Source organism: Nyctereutes procyonoides, unplaced genomic scaffold (genome assembly GCF_905146905.1).
Source record: "Nyctereutes procyonoides isolate TBG_1078 unplaced genomic scaffold, NYPRO_anot_genome, whole genome shotgun sequence".
Lineage (NCBI taxonomy): Eukaryota > Metazoa > Chordata > Mammalia > Carnivora > Canidae > Nyctereutes > Nyctereutes procyonoides.
The window spans coordinates 7,737,469-7,758,592 of NW_026575082.1; the positions used below are offsets into that span (position 1 = coordinate 7,737,469).

The 21,124-nt window shown below is 38.9% G+C and overlaps 1 long non-coding RNA gene and 1 pseudogene across 1 annotated transcript; one reads left to right on the forward strand and one right to left on the reverse strand.

Moving 5' to 3' along the window:
* Nucleotides 1–1,298: 1,298 nt before the first annotated feature.
* Nucleotides 1,299–15,313, forward strand: LOC129514474 (uncharacterized). The gene is made up of 3 exons (XR_008665446.1): nt 1,299–1,432; nt 13,392–13,516; nt 15,191–15,313. It is a non-coding gene; the product is annotated as an uncharacterized LOC129514474 (long non-coding RNA).
* A 3,382-nt stretch (nt 15,314–18,695) lies between these two features.
* LOC129514463 (RNA-binding motif, single-stranded-interacting protein 2-like) lies at nt 18,696–20,015 on the reverse strand (annotated as a pseudogene).
* Between the last annotated feature and the right edge of the window lie 1,109 nt (nt 20,016–21,124).

Below are 21,124 nucleotides of genomic sequence, written 5' to 3' on the forward strand. Positions count from 1 at the left end.
AAGGTGAGATGGCTTAGCCAGATGTTACCATTGTGACAAAATTTGTAAATATTACATCTCAACCTGAAATCAGTTACTTTCTCAGGCCAGTAACTGTTCCAAGATTGCACGAAAAAAGATGAAAGCACATGATGGGTAGAGTTAAAATTCCAGAATGACTGAATCCAAATTCCATTTGGGCAGAGGCAACAACTAGTTTTTGTTATTTCTTGGGAAAAAAAAAGTTTTGAATGAGTGAATTGAGAAATATATAATACAAAATGGTTAAAATCTGGACATGTATCTTTTAAAAAATATTTTGATAGGGCAGCCCGGAGGGCTCAGCAGTTTAGCGCCGCCTTCAGCCCAGGGCCTGATCCTGGAGACCCCGGATCAAGTCCCACGTCGGGCTCCCTGCGTGGAACCTGCTTCTCCCTCTGCTTATGTCTCTACCTCTCTTTCTCTCTCTGTCTCTCATGAATAAATAAATAAAATCTTTAAAAAAAACTTGTTTTTTTAAAAAATATATATGTATTGATAAAGAAACTACTTGTCATTGTTAAAATTATATTCTTCCTCAAAACAGTATCTTTTGCTATGGTAAACAATTCCTGAATATACTTATATTACTGCAGGGGTTTTAAAATTATTTTTTAGATGATATATATAAAATCAAAGTATATCTTCATTAATAATTTTACTTTGAAAATATTTTCTAGTAAGTAGAGAATGCAGTTCATTCTTCTTTGTGATCAATTATAATGTTTAGTTTTATTTAGCTTTTAATAATATGATGCAAACCTCCTTAAAATTAAAACAGGGAAAGTGTTACCACAATGAGTACTGTTTTTTTTCCCAACTCAATGGTCTCATTTACATAGTGTGATGTGCGCTTTTCTATACCCCTGCTGTGTATAACAAGTCATACAGAATATATTGGGCTTCATTAACATTGCATATTTCTGATGAATTATTAAAACTTCAATATAGTCTTGAATTTCTACTGATATTCAAAAACTATTCAATATGTACATCTGTGCTTAATGATATTGGTATAATTCCCTTGATAGTTAAACTGAGTTTTGCTCTTTGGAAATAACTACACATAACCAGTATAATAATATTCCTTGAATGGAGCTAGTTTTTGCTTTTTAAAAAAATTCTTCCAATTTTTTTAATTGAAGGATAGTTGACTTACAATACTATATTCATTTCTGGTTACAATATAGTGACTTGATACTTATATACAGTACAAAAAGATCACCATGATAGATCTAGTTACTATCTCTTTTCAGGTTCCTGGACTTGATTTCAACTTTCTAGGGATGTTCCTTCCACATCCCCAACACCAAACAATTCTTGGGTACCAGCAGTATGTCCAGGAATTCAACCGAATTCAACTCAACTCTGACACTGTCTACCTGGAGATGGCATCGGATTCCACGGGTTCAAGGTCGGTCCTACAAGACTTGTCCCCCCATCCCCACTTTAGAGGCCAGTCTCAAACCTCAGGCTGTTACCTATGCTTCTGACCAACCAGCTACAAATTCAAGGTTCCAACAACCTCCTCCTTAGGTTCCTGTCATTTGTTAGAGCAGCTCACAGAGGTCAGGGAAACACTCATGTTTCCCAGTTTAATTGAAGGATATGATAAAAGGAAGATACAAATCAACAGTCAGATGAAGAGATACACAGCACAAGTGACAGGGATTGGGTGCAGAGCTTCCCTGCCCTCTCCAGGTGAGCCACTCTCCCCATATCTCCACAGGTTCACCAACCTGGAAGCTTGCCCATCCAGTCCTCTTGGGTCTTTATGGAGGCTTCATTGCATAATTGTGATTGTTATTAGCCATTGTCTGATTCAATCTCCAGCCCTTTACTCACCCTGGAGGTCAGGGGATGAGACTGAAAGTTCTAACCTTCTAATCTCAGGGTTGGTCCTCCTGGCAACTAACCTCCATCCTTGGGTAGAGTCCAAAAGTTGCCTTATTATTAAGACATTCATTTCACCTTTATGCTCTGGGGCATTTTCAGTAACTGAATGTAGATGAAATATATGTGAGAAATATATTTTGGTCATCTGACTAAATATATATTTATTTTATTTTCTTTAAAGATGTTTCTTATTTAGTTGAGAGAAAGTGAGAGAATGAACAGACAAGGAGTAGGGGGAGAGGGACAAGCAGACTCCATGCTGGCTTGGCCTCATGACTCTGAGATCATGACCTGAGCCAAAATCAAGAATCAGATGCTTAATTGACTGAGCCACCCAGGTGCCCCAATATGTATCTCTTACAAATCATATCACATCATCTGTCATCATGCAATGTTATTTAACTATAATTGACTGTATTCCCTATGTTGTACTTTTTATCCCCATGACTTATTTATTTTATAACTGGAAATTTGTACCTCTTAATTATTATTATTATTTTTTAAGATTTTATTTACTTATTCATGAGACACACAGAGAGAGACAGAGGGAGACAGAGACACAGGCAGAGGGAGAAGCAGGCTCCATGCAGGGAGCCCCACATGGGACTCAATCCCGGGTCTCCAGGATCACACCCTGGGCTGAAGGCGGCGCTAAACCGCTGAGCCACCCAGGCTGCCCCTCTTAATTCTTTTCACTTTTGAAAAGTCTCCCTTTTGGCAACTATGAGTTTGTTGTCTGTATCTTTGAGTGTTTCTGTGTTATTTTGTTTGTTCACTTGTCTTGCTTTTTAGATTCCACATATAAGCGAAATCATATGGTATTTGTCTTTCTCTGACCTCTTTCACTTAGCATAACACTTCTAGGTGAATGGAGCTTATTTTGAAGCATTGTTTAAGTGTTTCAGTAGAATTTTATAGATACATTTATACCCAGTGGGATAGAGGTAAAAACGCACATGGCAATTGAGAGTGCCCCTTTATAGATGTGTAGAGAATAGGGATAGTTACTAGAGGTGTTAACACTTTGAAAGATCTTATCATTATATCCTAGCAGGAACCACTGAATAGATCTTTCTGAAAATCTGAAGGAGACATGGGTTATAAATTAAAGATTCAGGAGGATAAAGTATTGACCATTAACTGATAATTCAGGATAGTTTCCCCATTCAAAGAAGAAATGTCTGTTACTCCTTTTGAGACTGACTCTTAAGTTTCACCTGGAATAGAATTCCAGTTTGTCACACATAGAAATAAAAACTGGTCTTTGTATCTTCAGTTCATATGTAGTTCTGACGTCAGTGGGGAATTGCCACCTGTTTTCCAGTAATAATGACACAAAACAAATTATCTAACTACGTTGGACAGGGTTGCGGTGACAGTTACTAAGTCATTGGCCCTTAGCTCCAAACCATCCCCTCTGCTAGGCTTTGTGACGGGGGGCTGGGTGTCTGCAAACCACATATCTGCTCTGCCAACTGGTTCCCTGTGGGTTATGCCCATGAGGAGGCCTGGAGGGAGGATGCAGGGCTAGAGAGGAGGGCTTCTCCTTCCTGGGGACTTCTAGACAGGAAGCTGTGAGCAACCCCCAAGCCCTGTTTCTTCACTCCAGCAGCAGAAGCTGATTCCTGGGGCAGAAGGTGAATCCATTTTGCAGGTTTTATAACCCATGAAGAACTAAAATCAAAGTACTACCTTGGGGCATTGGGGTGGCTCAGTCAGTAGAACATGTGACTCTTGATCTCAGGGTCATGAGTTTGAGCTCCATGTTGGGGTATAGAGCTTATTATTTTTTTTTCTTTTTTATAAATTATTTTGTATTGGTGTTCAAAGTTCCAACATAAAGATTAACACCCAGTGTTCATCCCGTCAAGTGTCCCCTCCGTGCCGTCTCCCATTCACCCCCACCCCCGCCCTCCTCCTGCCACCACCCCTAGATCATTTCCCAGTGTTAGAAGTCTTTATGTTCTGTGTCCCTTTCTGATATCTCCCACAAATTTCTTCTCCTTCCCTTTATTCCCCTTCACTATTTTTTCATATTTCCCAAATGATGTGAGAACATACACTGTTTGTCTTCTCCCGATTGATTATTCACTCAGCTTAATACCCTCCAGTCCATCCAGTTGAAAGCAAATGGTGGGTTTTTGTTGTTTCTAAGGGTGAGTATATTCCATTGTATACATAAACCCACATCTTCTTTAGCATTCATCTTTCGTGGCCACGAGCTCCTTCCACAGTTTGGCTTATTGTGGACATGGTGCTTAGATAACATCGGGGTGCAGGTGCCTGGCGTTTCATTGCATCTGAATCTTCGGAGGGTTAATCCCTACAGTGCTATTGCTGGGTCGTAGGGCAGGTCATTTTTAAGTCTTTGAGGACTCCACACAGTTTTCCAGATGGCTGCACCAGTTCACATTCCCACCACAGTGTATGAGGGTTCCCTTTCTCGATCCTCTCCAACATTTGTTGTTCCTGCCTATTTATTTTTTCCCTTCTCACTGGTGTGAGGTGGTATCTCATTGTGGTTTTGATTTGAAATTTCACTGATGGCAAGTGGTGGCCAGAGCATTTTCTCATGTGCATGTTGGCCATGTCTATGTCTTCCTCTGTGAGATTTATCTTCATGTCTTTTGCCCATTTATGATGGCTTGATGTTTCTTTGGTGTTGAGTTAATAAGTTCTTAGATTTTGGAACTAGCCCTTTATTGATATGTTATTTGCCAAATATCTTCTCCCATTTGTAGGTTGTCTTTGAGTTTGGTTGACTGTATCCTTTGCTGTGGCAAATGTCTTATCTTGATGAAGTCCCAATAGGTTCATTTTTGCTTTTGATTCTTTTGTTTTTGTGGATGTATCTTGCAAGAGGTTTACTGTGGCAAGTTCAAACAAGGGTGTTGCTGTGTTCTACTCTAGGATTTTGATGGAGTCTGTCTCAATTTAAATATTTCATCCATTTTGAGTTTATCTTTGTGTATGGTAGCAAGAGTGTGGTTAGTTTTATTCTTATGGTGGATGACCAATTTTCCAGCACCTTTATGAAGAGAGTGTCTTTTTCCAGTGATGTTTTCCTCCTTTGTTGAATATTAGTTGTCATAAGTTCTGGGTCATTTTGGATTCTCTATTCTGTTCCATTGTCTATGTGTCTGTTTTTGTGCCAGTACTCACACTGTCTTGATGACCAGCTTTGTAGTACAACTGAATTGGGGGGGGCCATTGTGATGGCCCCGCTATGGGTTTTCTTTTTAAATTCCCCTGGTATTCGGGTCTTTTCTGATTCCACACAAATCTTAAAATAATTTGTTCTAAGTCTCTGAAAAAGTCCATGGTATTTTGATAGGGATTGCATTGAACGTGTAAATTGCCCTGGGTAGCATTGACATTTCACAATATTAATTCTGCCAATCCAGAGCATGGAATATTTTTCCATCTCTTTGTGTCTTCCTCCAATTTCTTTCAGATGTGTTTCTATAGTTTTTGGGTATAGATCCTTTACCTCTATTGGTTAGGTTTATTCCTAGGTAATCTTATGCGTTTGGGTTGCATTGTAAATGGGGATTGATCCTTTAATTTCTCTTTCTTTCAGTCTCATTGTTAGTGTATGGAATGCATTGATTTCGGGCATTGATTTTGTATCCTGCACGCTACCAAAATTGCTGTATGAGTTCTATCTAATCTTGGGGTGGTGGCTTTTGGGTTTTCTATGTAGAGTTATGTCATCGGGATGAGGAGAGTTTGACTTCTTCTATCCCATTTGAATGCCTTTAATGTCTTTTTGTTGTCTGATTGCTGAGGGCTAGGACTTCAATACTATGTTGAATAGCAGTGGTGAGAGTGGACATCCCTGTCTGGTTCCTGATCTTAGGGGAAAGGCTCCAGTGCTGCCCCATTGAGATGAGATTTGTGTGGCTTTTCGTAGATGGCTTTTAGATATCGAGGAAAGTTTCCTCTATCCCTAATCTGTAGAGTTTTGTTCAGGAAATGGATGCTGTATTTGTCAAATGCTTTCTCTGCATCTATTGAGAGGAGCAGATGGTTCTTGGTTTTAGTTTTTCTCTTGCGATCATGTTTGAATCACATTGATTGTTTTCGGGATGTGTTGATCCAGACTTGCATCGGGGATAAATCTTACTTGGTCATGGTGAATAATTTTCTTAATGTGTTGTTGGATCTATTGGCTGTACTTGTTGAGAATTTTTGCATCCATGTTCATCAGGGATATGGTCTGTTAATTTCCTTTTGGTGGGGTCTTGTCTGGTTTTGGAATAAGGTGATGTGGCTATAGAATGAATTTGGGGGGAAAGTACCTCCATTCTTTTCTTATCTTTCCAAACAGCTTTAGTAGAATTAGGTATGTTTTCTTCTTTAAACGTTTGATAGAATTCCCCTGGGAAGACCATATGGCCCTGGAATCTTGTGTCTTGGGAGGTTTTGATGACGTCTTCTAATGTTCCCCCTGAGTTATTGGCATGTTCGGTTTTCTATTTCTTCTGCTCTGTTTTTGTAGTTTGTGGCTTTCCAGGAATGCGTCATTTCTTTCTAGATTGCCTTAATTTATTGGCGTAGAGCTGTTTCATAATATGTTTTAAAAATCGTTTGTTTTTCTAGGTGTTGGTAGTGATCTTCCTTTTCTCATGATTTTTATTAATTTGAGTCTTCTCTCTCTTCTTTTTATAAGGTTGGTTAATGGTGTATCTATTTTCTTAATTTTCATAGAACCAACTCCTGGTTCTATTGATCTGTTCACAGTTTTTGGCTCAAATTTCGTTGAGTTCTGCTCGAATTTTAATTAACTCATTCTTCTTCTGTGGGCGTGGGTCTATTTGCTGCTTCTTCTCTAGCTCCTTTATGTGTAAGGTTAGCTTTTTTTTTTTTTTTTTTGTATTTTGAGTTCTTTCTGTTTTTGAATGGATGTTGTATTGCGATGTATTTCCCCCTCAGGACTGCTTTTGCTGCATTCCCAAAGATTTGTGAACAGTTGTATCTTCATTCTCATTAGTTTCCATGACTCTTTTAATTCTTCCTTAATTTCTGGTTGACCCTTTTATCGTTAGCAGGATGGTCCTTAACCTCCACGTGTTTGAGGTCCTTCCTAACTCTTCTTGTGAATTGAGTTCTAATTTCAAGGCGTTATGGTCTGAGACTATGAGGGACGATCCCAATCTTTTGGTATCGGTTCAGACCCGATTTGTGTCCCAGTATGTGGTCTATTCTGGAAAAAAGTTCCATGTGCACTTGAGAAGAATGTGTTATTCAGTTGAGTTTGTGGGTGTAAAGTTCTGTAGATATCTGTGAAATCTTATAGGTCCAGTGTATCATTTAATGCTTCTCGTTTCTTTGGAGATGTTGTGTTTAGAAGACCTATCAGGGTAGAGAGAGCTAGATTGAAGTCACAAAGTATATGTGTATTATTATCTAAGTATTCTTTCTTTGGTAATAAATTGTTTAAGTATTTGGCAGCTCCACATTCGGGGCATTATATGAGGATTGTTAAGTCTCTTGTTGGATAGACCTTTATGTATGATATAGTGTCCCTCTTGTCTTCACTAGGTCTTCGGAGTGAATTTTAGTTTATTGATATAAGGATGGCTACCGGATTTCTTTGAGAACCTTTGAATGTGGAATTGGTTCTACAAACTTTTATTTCTCAGGTTGTAGGTGTCCTTCTGTCTAAAAATGATTCTTTGTAGACAGCAAATAGACTGGGGTCCTGCTTTTTTATTCAGTCTGAAAATCCCTGCGCCTTTTGAATGGGGTCATTTAAGCCCGTTCAGTTCAGAGTTTCTATTGACAGATATGAGTTTAAGTGTATCCATGCTATCTATTTAGTCCTTGTTTTTGTGGATTGTTCACTGAACTTTTCTTACAGGGGTATTTTAAGAGTCCCTTAAAATTTCTTGCCAGAGTGGTTTGGTGGTCAATATTCTTCAGTTCCTGCCTGTCTTGGGCTCTTTATTTCCTTCATTTTGAATGAGAGCCTTGTGGATAAGTTTCTTGGTTGCATGTTCTTCTAATTTTGGACCCTGAATTTATCCTGACAGCCCTTTCTGGCTGCACGGTCTTTAGAGCTTACTAAAGAAAAGTGCCACCTTAAGAGACACCAGCTCAGAAAAGTTGGGGTTCCAGTGTCATGGGGCACCATCTTCTCAGAGGTCTGGGATTCAATTCTCCAAGTTTCTCTTTAGTCCCCCCAAAAGGAAAGGACCATTTTCTTCCCGAAGTTTTATTACCTCCCTGGTGCTTTAGTGTTTCCTGTTACTTTCAGACCTTCAAAACATAGTTAATAATTCTTTGTATCTAGTTATTGATCCTTTATGTTAAATTGTCTGTTAAAATAACTTGTCATTTCTGTCTCTTCACTGTTGCAGTTGTATTAGGAGGCAAGGGATGAAAATAGCTCAATTATAACAATCAGTCAACAGATAGGGCTAGTATTTTACAAAGGTTCACATTTGCTTGGAAGATCAAATGGCTAAAATTTATAATATTCTGTAAGGAGAGAGTAATATGAGAATGCCCTAAAAATTGACTAAACCCAGTAATTTTTCTCAATCTTTATAATGTGAGTTTGTTGTATTATTGATGAAATATTTAATTCCATAACAGAAGACCGGAAAGACAAATGGTGTATTAGTCAGGGTTTTCCAGAGAAACAGAGCCAATAGGAGTTGGCTCATGTAGTTACAAACTGCTGTCTGAAAGCTGGAGAACCAGGAAAGCCACTGATACAATTCAGTCTGGACCCAAAGGTCTGAGAATGGGGGGGGGGGGGTGTAAGGCTCAGTCTGAGTCTGAAAGCCCAAGAACCAGGAGCACAGGTATTGATATCTGAAGGCAGAAGAGGGATGTCCCAGCTAAGCAGAGAGAGCAAATCCACTCTTCCTCTACCTTTTCTATGCTATTCTATTTCTATTCTGGCCCTCAAGGAATTGAATGAATGATGCCACCTCACTGATGATGGTGGATCTTTTTTATACTGAGTCAACAGACTTAAATGCTCATCTTTTCCAGAGACAGTCTTGCAGACACATTCAGGTATAATGTTTTACCAGCCATCAGGGCATCCTTTAGCCTAGTTAAGTTGACACATAAAATTAACCATCACAGATGGGATGGATGAAACTCGTGTTAAGCATAACTAATATATAAGCTAATAGCTTGTGAGTTATAGATAAAATTCATAAGATGTGCTAAAGATAGAAAATGAGTAAAGAAGTAGCTTGAAAAACATGAGCAGAGTTCACCAGATATGTTAAATATAGGTAATATATTAGTAACATTCAAGACATATTATATATATGATAAATAAGATGAAAGAAGCAAAAGTGTTTGTTTATGGAAAGAAAAATATGAGGCAGCCAAGTCATAAGGTATAGATCCTGTCACTTCTGGGTTGACAGTTAATCATCCTTAAGTTGGCCACTCATTTGGACTCATTGTGGCCCCATGGTGCTTGGGTTAAGAAAGGCAGACAAAACCATGGCTCTTCAGCAGGCCAGCTGGCCATGTACAGCTGATGCCAGAAGTACTTGCCCTGCCTTCCAAAGGAGCCAGTGCTTGTTATTTATTGATCCTAGGCACTTCTGACTTAACTTCTCAACCTCAACTCTGGTACCTGTGACAGAATGAGGGAGGTAGTGGGGAGAGGGATGGAGGAATAGAGGGAGGGGGAGGAGGGGAGGAGGAAGAGGAAGAGGAAGAGGAAGAGGAAGAGGAGAGAGAGAGAGAGACAAGGGAATCCCAAGATTCAAGAATCAGGGAGGATCATCTTTCACCTCTCTTGTACTCTATGCTAAGTTGAACTATTCTGTCTCCCCCCACACAGTGTCTCACTGTGTGTTTGGAATTAATTAATAACCATCTGATTTAGCATCTTAATTGTGTCTGTGGTCCTTTCTGTTCAGTGAACTTTAGGATCAACTTTGTCTACTTCTGTGGAAAGGGCAGCGGGATTTCATGAAGGATTGTGTTGCATCTATTGCTCAGTTTGGGAGTATCGCCATCTTAATGATACGGAGTCTTCCAATTCATGACACAGGATGTCTTTCCGTTTATTTAGGTCTTAAAAATATTTTTTCAATTGTGTTTTGTAATTTTCAGACTATAAGTCTTACATTTATTTTGTTAAATTGATTCCTAAATATTTTTTGATGACATTATAAATAATAAACAATTAGTGGGAATGTTGTGTGACTATTAACTTGCAATTTAGAAAGTATGGTATATATAATAACAGAAGTCATTGTTGGAAGTAGGGCATAATAGCATTGGAAGATGATTTTTATTTAAGGAAAAAAATAAGAATACCAAATCATTTTCACTATAAAACTATGACTCTGTGCCCCAAATAAGCAAAGACACCTGTAGAAGTCCTAAAGTAAAAGTGCAACGTAATTTTTCTTTTTCCACCTTTTTATAATTTCAAACATGTCTTTAACAACAATGACTACTTCTACTGTGAAAACTCTGAATATATGATTTTTAAAAATCCAGACCTTGAATTATTTTGGTAGTTAAAATAGCCAGATTGGATTATTTATGATGCATCCTCTTTGAGAACTTATTGTATGTTTATTCTTATGATGTTAAAAATAAAATTGCTGTATTTGATGTCAAATGGACACCGGTCAATCATGTAATTTTTTTTGCAACTTCTCATGCAAGCAGCTCATATAATATTCATTTATATGATGTTAAATGCAAATCATGTCTATATTCTACTTATCAGTTTTTTTGCCATATAGATTTTAATATCTTTTTAAGTCCCCATTAAAATTTATTCATGATATACATTATTATATACAGTCCTCAGATAGCTCACTAGTCAGTATACAATTTTTTTTAAAGATTTTATTTATTTATTCATGAGAGAGAGAGAGAGAGGAGAGAGAGCAGAGACACAGGCCGAGGGAGAAGCAGGCTCCATGCAGGGACTCCATCCCGGGTCCCCAGGATCAGGCCCTGGACTGAAGGTGGCGCTAAACCGCTGAGCCACCCGGGCTGCCCCTAGTCAGTATATAATTAAAAAATGATAATGGCAGAAAACTGTACATTTGACATCACAGGAAAACAATTTTTATTTCTCCTTGGGTAAATAATTCAAATTGACAGGTGATTGTCAGAACAGTCTCATTCTTATGCCTCAGACCTTCTGCATGCTCATTTCACAGTTATAAGAAAAAACAAAGCAGCATGTCTTGTATTTGCTGTCTACATTGCCTGAAAGAGGAAGATTAATAGTCATGTATAGTAAAAAGAGCTGTTGCTGGAATCTTCCACATTTGTAAAACATGTCTCTCCCCATCACTAAGTGGATCCTCTGAACTGACACTGTGGAGAGTCGAAACATATGGGAGACTGAGCTGCCACCTTCCTCCTTCCATGAATGCCATTTCTTTCTAGCTAATTGGAATAGGCTCTGCTGCTGACTACTGCCTTGTGCTAGAAAGACTGTGCCCCACCATTTAATTAGTTGATAATTCTACTCTACTAATTTAACTAACACTTCTTTTGAGCATTGTGTCACCTGGCACAACATTTTTGAGACTTAGTACAAGAGTGCAAAGCTTCTGGGCAGTGTGCTTTCATTTGCTGAGCCGTTATGGCACCTTCATTCTTTGATTGAACTATTCTTTTCTTTGGTATTGTGAGGTTTTCAGCCAAACCTATTGATGTGTGCTCATTAAGACCAGTTGTCTACAAAGCACCTGCTTTCCTGAGAAAGGATCTTATTACTAACACAGAGCTGGTTCCCGCCAAGAAGAGGGCTTAAATTTCTTTGGCCGCCTTGATGCCTTATTAGACTGCCTGTTTGGTATTTGTAGTCATTGGGCTAAGCCCAAATTTCTTCCTTCTCCTTTTGTTCTGGGAAGGTTCCTGCTGCAAATCACTCTCCGTCCTCCCTGGGGTAGCTGGACTGTGCTGTGCCCAGCCCTGCAGCTAGATCCTTCTGTGATATGAGTACAATGGTTCTAGTTCCTGTCACCTTCTCAGGGGAGTCATTTAAACCCAAGGCCATCCAAAAAGTTACAGCCAGCACCTGCCCCCTGCCCCCCATGGCTGTACCCTTCCTCTGCTTCTATTTTGGTCTCCCTCATCCCTCCCTCCCTCGGGAAAGGACACCCACTGGAATCACGAAAGGCAGGACCAGCAGAGCCAGTTGCCCTATAAGCCATTCCTTTGTTCTGAGGACAGCTAGTTCCAAGCAGAGCTCTCTTAAAAATGGAAACACTCTCAAAGGGGAAGTCACTTGAAACTCAAAATGCCTCTGTGAAAAGGAGAAGCAGGATCTACTGTAACTATCTCTGTTACCTTGGGCTTGAAGCCATGTTTCTTCTACTGTCAGTTTCCTCATCTGAGAAAGGTGAGCGTGAACTGGATCCATTTCTTTAGTTTCTGGGGGTTCAGAGAATGCTTTGGGATCCAATGAAAGCCATGGACTTTCACATGTGGGAGTTAAACAAAAATTATAAAAAAGCTAGGGATTGAGTGGCACTCTGGAGACCTGTGGCCACTGGCTTAAAATAAAACATGAATAAGCAAACAAACTAAACCATGAACTCAGTATCTAAATTCATTTTGAAGTGTTACATTCTGCAATTCCAATCTCCCCTTCCACGTTCCTGATGTGGGTTGGATGTCCCTCTGCACTGATATGTCCTCATGCCTCATTTCTTATTACTTAACTGTAAAGGGTCACCTTTGGACAAGATCATGAAACCGTGTGAGACATGATAGGATCCTATCATTGGCCATTTCTTCTCACTTTTCCAACTTATCTCTCTTTTTAAAAATTTATCTTTAAAACTGTAGTAAATTATACATTAATAAAGTATACCGAGTTAATAGTTTTTAAGTGTGTAGCTCAGTGGCATGAGCACATTCATATTGTTGTCCAATCATCATACTACCCGGCCCGCAGAACTTTATCATCTTCCTAATTTGAAGCTCTGTACCCATTCAACAGAACTGCTCCTTCCCCCAGCTCCTGGCAACCACCATTCTGCTTTCTGCCTCTGTAAATTTGATAGCTCTTATAAGTGGAGTCATACAGTGTTCATTCTGTCTCTGCTTTAGTTTACATATAATATCCTCAAGTGTCAGCCAGCCACGTGTTAGAATTCCATTTCTTTTCAGGGATAAATACTTTTTCATTGTAGATATGAGCCACATTTTGTTCATCTCACTCATCCATTCATGGACCTTTGGGTTGCTTCTGCATTTGGCTATTTGAATAATGTTGGGATGAACAAGTGTGTACAAATATCTATTTGAGCTCTAGCTTTTTATTTGGGGTATGTGTCCAGAAGCAGAATTGGTAATTGAATGTCTAATTTTTTGAGGAATGGCCATATGTTTTCTGTACCATTTTGCAGTCCCACCAAACAATGTACAAGGCTTCCAATTTCTCTACATTTTGCCAAAGCTTGTTATTTTCTGCGCTTTTGCTTTGTTTTGTTTTAATGATTTTATTTATTTGACAGAGAAAGAGAGAGTACACAAGCAGGAGGAGGGGCAGACAGAGAGGGAGAAGCAGATTCCTCGATGAGCAGGGAGCCCAATGCGGGGCCTGGATCCCAGGATCCTGGAATCATGACCTGAGCCAAAGGTAGATGCTTAACTGACTGAGCCACCCAGGTACCCCTGTTTTGTTTTTGAAAATGGCCATCATAATGGGTTTGAGGAGACATATCATTGTGGTTTCAACTCGAATTTCCCTAATTGATCAGTTTTTTGAGCATCTTTTCATGTGCTTATTTGCCATTTGTATTTCTGCTTGGAGAAATGCCTACTCAAGTTCTTCCTCCCTTTTTAACTCATACAGTCACAGTTTTTTTTCTGTGCTTCTCCCACTTTCCTCTTCTCCTAGATATTTGCTTATAGTCTGTGGTGCTAAGGAACATAATTTAGTTTTGTGGTAGATTTTAGTGGAAAAGTGTAAAAATTGCTTAGTTTTCTCTTATTTACTACTATTGTTATTGCATTTATGTTCTTAAAATGAGTCTCAAAAATAAGCATCAGAAGAAACTTGCCTACTGTCAATTAAAAAAGGAGTCTCATCACTTACCCATGTATCAATGCAGTCATATTTTGAAGACTCCATGTATCTATCAGATTAGCTTAATTATTTCCATCGATACCATTTCACGGTATCAGTGAAATTTAAACTAATATTTGGATCATTAATTAATAAATAGATTCTTTCCAAAATATTATACCATGACACAACATTGAAAGACAAAAGACAAAAACCATGGTTCTATGGCAGGCAATGTAATGAAATACAGGAAAAACTGATAATCCTCTACTTAGAGGATTAATAGAAATCCTCCAGCAACTTATAAGATACTCAGGAATAAATGACATTTAAAGTACGTAAAGCAAAAAAAATTGGAGACAACCCTAAAGCAGAACATAATATAACTTTCTGTCTTTGGATACATTTATCAGAAAGTGAGTGAGAAGGAAAACATTCCTTGTCTTTTGAGATAAAACATATACTAGAATGGCCACTTGGACTCTGAAATGGAGGGCACACGTTGAGGTCCTACACATCTGATTGTCTGCTGATGTCTTGACCTTTAGTAGAGAGAAATAAATGTCTGTCTTTCCTAAGCCACAGATAGTTTGGACTCTGTTAAAGTAGCTGAGCCAGTATCCTAACCAATAGAAAGCTACTTTACACCATATGAAAGATAAAGTTCTCTGTGAATGAGAAGCCCAAATGGAAAAAGCTAAGCCATAACACTAACAAAACAAGGAAAGGAATATGTTTTGGAACTTGATGGAGATAAAGCATTTTAAAATTTTTATTTATTTGAGAGAGAAAGTGAGAGAAAGACTGGAGAAGAGGGAGAGAGAGAATCTCACAGACTCCCTGCTGAGTGTGGTACCCGACACAGGGCTCGTTCTCACAACCCTGAGGCCATGACCTGGGCTAAAACCCAGAGTCAGATGCTTAACTGACTGAGCCACCCACGTGCCCTGCAAGGGTTTTAAATAAAATACAAAAAAAAAATACCATTCATGAGAGCTAAAAATGAGAGATTTGACTCCACAATAGTAAGGATTTTTGTTGAATGAAGGACACCATAGAAAAAGTGACAAATTAAAAAGTAAGAAGATACTTTTAATATGGAAAAGTAAAGCATGGGTCAGAAACTAGAATATACAAGGAACTCTAGTGAGTCAACAAGAAAAACGGAACTGTATATTTTCTGTGTGCTGCTGTAATGACCATGAACTTGCTGGCTTAAAACAACAAAAGTTTTTTATTTCACAGCTTGCAGGTCAGAAGTCTGACAAGAGTCTCCCTGGGCTAAAATCAAGCTGTCTGCAGGATTATGTCCTGTCTGCAGACTCTAGAAGAAAATCCATTTCTTGCCTTTTCCCAGTTCTGGAGCTGCCAGCATTCCATAGCCTCTTTCTCCTAGTCTTCAATGCCAGTGACAGCAAGTAAAACTCACACTGCCTCACTGTGACCTCCTTTTTTTGTCTTTTTTTTCCTACCTTTAAAGCCCCTTATGATTATTACACTGAGCCCACTCAGGTAGTTAATCTCCCCATTTTAAACTCAGCTGATTAGCAACCTTAATTCCATCTGCAACTTTAATTCTCCTTTGCCATGAAAGAAAGAGAGTCATAGGTTCTGGGGATTAGGCTGTGGACATCTTTTGGGGGAACTATTACTCTGCCAACCACGTGCACATCAGAACAACAGACAAAACATATGAATTCCCAGAGCAGGGAAACACTTGTGATTAACAAATTATGGTCATGGTGGGTGGGGGGATGGGGTAACTGGGTGACGGGACTGAGGAGGGCACTTGATGGGATGAGCACTGGGTGTTACAATATATGTTGGCAAATCGAACTTCAATAAAAAATATATATATAATATAAATAAATAAGTAAATAAAAAAATTATGGTCAGAATAAACTACCAGTACCATGATTTTAAGTGTCATCTGGAAGTACATTCATTTTTCAATCAGAATACTTACTAAGCAGATAACATGGGTCAATTCCCGTGGAAAAGCCAAGATGGAAAAGTCCTCAAGTGGTCAGCCAAAGGTCCCTTTGAGACCCAGTCTGTCCTAGCCATCTCAGGTGTCCTAAAATACTATCAGTAGAGTGTATCGATTGTAGAGACGTGCTGCATGAGAAGATGTTCTTTAGAATTCCAAGACTTCTGTCTTCATTTCAGAGTCAACATGACATGGTGTTTAATCTGTCTGATTGCTGTGTAAGGTTACCTTCACAAATTAGGAGAGGGCCAAAGCATTTTTTTTAAAGAAATTACCAGTGTTAGCTGTGGACTGCCTTTTTGCCTTAACTGTTACCCTGCTTTCCCTTAGAGATACGTAACTTAATGGGGCCAGCACTGAAAAAGCCCCCAGTTTCAAAATGCATTCTGTAGAAGTGACAAGAATCAGTATTTTATTTACAGATCCAGGACACATCCAGCACAGCTCTATCACCAGCCAGAGCAGGACTGAAAGTCAGGGTCATTTTTGGAACTTTAATTAAATAGATTACATTCTGTAGGGGCACAAATTGAGGCCATTACCATTAATGTTGAGTTGAGAGAGGTCACAAACACAGGCACCACTTGAAGATCACAGGAAAATATATCTTTGTGCTGGATCTCTGAAGAGTTGGCTTTTATTTTTTCCCCCTGGAAGTAACGCTTGCCCAGAGTCATATATCTGACCATATGAATGAAAATATATGACTTTATAAATTGAAAATATACTTAAACATAATAACAATATTACTTTGAACTTCCACTGCACTCTTCATGCAAGGATTTCTCCATCATTAGCTAATTAAATCCCACAGTGTGGAAATGAAAGTATATACTTACCTCATTTCACCAAAGGGAACGCTTTTGAACAGTTAAATGACAGTGAGCAGTTACCCCAATGGGAAGGTAGTAGAGGAATGGGGGCAGAAATGTCTTGCTGAATAATGTATATATCAGGAAGGAAACTCAACGATTCACACCAAGGCCATCCATCCTATCTATCACTTTAGAAGACTGAATCTAAATGTCACCAGATATATGGAAAATACTTCTCTCACAAATTCTCTGGAAAGGACACTGTGATTCTCCTTACCAAGCAATCTTGGTGTCTTTACAGATTCAGTTCTTTATAAAATAAGTTATCTTTAATGTACAAGGATATTTATTGCAGCATTGTTAGTAAAAGTAAAAGAACTAGAAACAAAACAAACATCCTCTGATAAGGAGGATGGCAAAAAAAATTACAGTACATTCTAGCATGAAATAGTCAATACTATAATAGTATTTAAAAAGAGCAGCATCAACAGAGGTCTATTTATCGGTCCAATGACAAGGATGTAATGTTGAACAAAGAAGGTAAGTTACTGAGTAATTTTATAAAAACGTATGAAAATAGAAGCTACTGAGTAAGTTTATTAAATATTATGTGATGTCATTTATATGACATATCCAGAACAGGCATATCTATAGAAGCATTATTGTTTTCAACTTAATGTCTTATTGCTTTTCTTTTTATAACACGTTATTGAAATATAATTCATGTGCCTTGTAACTCGCCAATTTCAACTGTACATTTCAATGGTTTTTGATATATTCTCAGATATGGGCAACTGTCACCACAGGAATTTTAGAACACTCATCATCTCAAAGAGAAACTCCTCACCCCTTAGCTATTACGGCTCTATTCTCCCAGCGACCACCAAATCTAAGTAAACACTAAATCATTTTGCTTCTATAGATATGCCTGTTCTGGGTATTTCATATAAATGACATCATATAATATTTGGTCTTCTGTGTCTGGCTTCTTTCACTTGGCATAATGTTTTCAGGGTCCATCCTTGTTAAAGGGTGTATCAGCATTTCCCCCTTTTCTCAGCTATACAATATTTCATTGTATAGATATAATTTATCCATTCCATACACACATTACCCACCCACTCATGAGTTATGGGCATTTGGGCTGCTTCCACCTTTCAGATCTTATGGAGGAAGCTGCTATGAACAGTCAGTCACGTACAAGTTTTTGTGAGTACATGTTTTCATTTTGGGGGCATGTACCTCGAAGTGGAATTGCTGGGTCACATAGTCACTCTATGTTTACTTTTCTGAGGAACAGTTGGCTATTTCCAGTTCCTTTGGGTATATGCCCAGGAGTAGAATTGCTGGGTCATATGTTAATTCTACGTTTAACTTTTTGAGGAACTGCTAGACTGTTTCCACAGTGGCTGCACCATGTATAACACCCTCAGCAGCAGAGAGGGAGGGTTCCAGCCTCTCCACACCCTGGCCAACAATGCTATTTCCCCGATTTTTGGGTGAAGCGAACCTGAAGAGGGTGAAGATGTATCTCATTTTGGTCTTTTACTTTGCATTTCCTTCACAACTAATGATGTTCGGGATCTTTTCATGTGTTTTTGTTTTTGTTTGGGGGGGATATGGGAAGAGTATACTGCAGTTAAAAACAAAATATAAAAATTTTGGCAAAAGAAAGAAAAAAAAGTTCTTTTAATCTCCTTGAATGTAGCACACACAAAAAGTGACCATTTTCCTAGGCTCCCTCAGGAATGAAGGAATAAGTAGAGGTTAGGAGTGCAGAGATTCCTTTTTCCAGGCCCAGGCCAAGTGTTAGTGCTAAGCAGGACCCACAGATGGTCTGTATTCCTGGTTAGACCTCTAAAGTCTGGGAGCATCAGCATCTCCAATAATTTATTTGTACCAGCATACCTCAGAGACATTGTGAGTTCAGTTACAGACCACACTGTTACTTGTTGAACAGGAAAGAGTAGACCTCCGTGGTCTGAGGGAGCATCCATCTCACTTGCTGTTGCTGGCTGCCATTCTCAGCTGAAACACGGGAAAAAGCATAGAGGTGTCTTGGGAGATGTGAGTTCCTGCATAGTGGCAGCCCTAGGCATGTAGGGCCTGTACTTCTGAGGGAGAGGTGGCTATCTGCTAGGTAAGAGGTCCCATCATGGAGGCAGGCTGGAGAGAAATGGGGTGACCCATCCCTAGTGGAAGAACTGAACCTGAAGGCTGTATGAAGTATGATTAGTGGTGCATCCAAGATGGGATGAGTACTTGTAGAGGAGATGTCTGAGTTAGTTTCTGACACGAAGACACGGAAGATGGAAGATATGGGGACTCTGCAGACTGAGCAAGCTTCCTGTTGGGAATGATGTTATAAGGAGCTGGGTAAAACCCATCCTGAAGAGCTGTGGTGGGGTCATAGGTCAAGGCTATTCCTTGGCCAGACTCATCAGTTTTGCACATATTTTCCTTGGTTCTGTCGTTTCTTTGGACCACCATCAGCAAATTTGCAAAGCAAGGGATCAAATGGAGCTGGTACTCCAGCAGATGTCTTTTTTTTTTTTTTAAGATTGTATTTATTTATTAGACAGAGAAAGAGACAGAGAGAGCATGTGTGCATGAGCAAGGGGAAGGGGCACAGGGAGAGAGAGAATCAGGCTCCTCACTGAGCCCAACATGGGGCTTAATCCTTATACCCTGGGATCATGACCTGAGCTGAAGGCAGAAGCCCAATTGACTGAGCCACATAGGTGACCCCAGAAGGTGTCTTAGTATACTTTCCATTAAAGTGGCTTCATACTTCTTTGCGGACTCCATCCTTTCAAAGCCAACCCCTCTGCTGGTCCCACTGGTATCTCAGAAGATTTGAGTGGAGACAACCTGGCCAAAGGCCTTCAGCATCCCCTTCAGTTTTTGCTTATCCATTGATAGTGGAAGGTTTGATATTTATAAATTTGTGGGGTCCTGCTCCTGTTGCTTTGTCATCTGTGCCTGTACACCACTGGCTTTCAGAGCTGTTACAGCTTTCTATGCTGCTGAAGGACTGTCAAAGTCCACAAAGCCATAGCCTTTGCATTTATTTCTTCCTGCTCTTGTCCAGTATGACCTTGGTGGTGAGAATCTTCCCATATGACTGGCACAATTTGACAGGGTCTTGGTCAGTAGTGCTTAGTTGCAATCCCTGGATTTAGAAGTTGATTTTGCTCAGCTGATCATTTCCATTGGTCCCACTGCTGCTGCTAAGCATACTATTGCTTGGACGAGGTGATGCCATCTGCTGGGACAATGACACATATGGCTTCTTGTTTTTGTTAACAGCCACAGGTTGAAATCCCAGGCCTACAAAGGCACTGATAATATCATTTTCTCTTTAATGTAAGGGAGCTGAACCTTTTCATGTGTATAGCGGCCATTTAAGTATCTTCTTTGAAGAACTGTCTATTCAGATTTTTTTGCCCATTTTTAAATTGGGTTATTTGTCTTTTTATTGTTGAGTTGTAAAGATTTTTTAAAAAAATATTTTTTTGGGTAAGAGATCCTTATTAGATATATGGTTTGCAAATGTTTTCTCCTACTCTTGGCTTGACTTTTCACCTTCTTGGTAGTGTCTTTAGAAGCACAAAATTTAAAGTTGTGATGATGTCCAATATACTTTTTAAAATTTTTGCTTGTGTTTTTGCTATCACGACTAATAAACCTTTGCCTAATTCACACTCATGAAAATTTATGCCTATGTTTTTCTCCCCAGAATTTCATAGTTTTAAGTGCTTGAATTTAGTACCTTGATTCATTTTGAGTTCATTTTGTAAATGGTGTGAGTTATGGATCCAGATTCATTCTTTTGCATGTGGCTATCCAGTTGCCCCATTTGTAAAAAAAAAAAAAAAAGTGTTCTTTCCTCGTCAAGTTGTGTTGGCACATTGATTGAAGCAACTGATCACACATGTGAATGATTATTTCTAGACTTTCAGTTGTATTCCATTAGTGTATATGTCTGTCCTTATGTCAGTACCACACAATATTGTAGCTTTGTAGCAAGTTTTGAAATTGGGAAGCAGAAGTCATTCAATTTTTTTTCTTTTTTTGAGATTACTTTGGCCAGTCTGGTTTCCATAATTTTCACATGAATATAAGACAATAATAACTATATTGTTTCCATATGGATAAGCTTGTTAATTTTACTAGAAAGGTAACTTGGTATTTGATAGAGATTGCTTTAGATCTGTAGGTCAATTTGGGGAGTATTGCCATTCTAACAATACAAAATCTTCCAATCAATGATACAGGATGTCTTTCTATTTATTTAGGTCTTTTAAAATATCTTTCAATGATATTTTGTAGTTTTCCATGTAGATGCCTTATATTTGTGTTAAAATTTTTCCC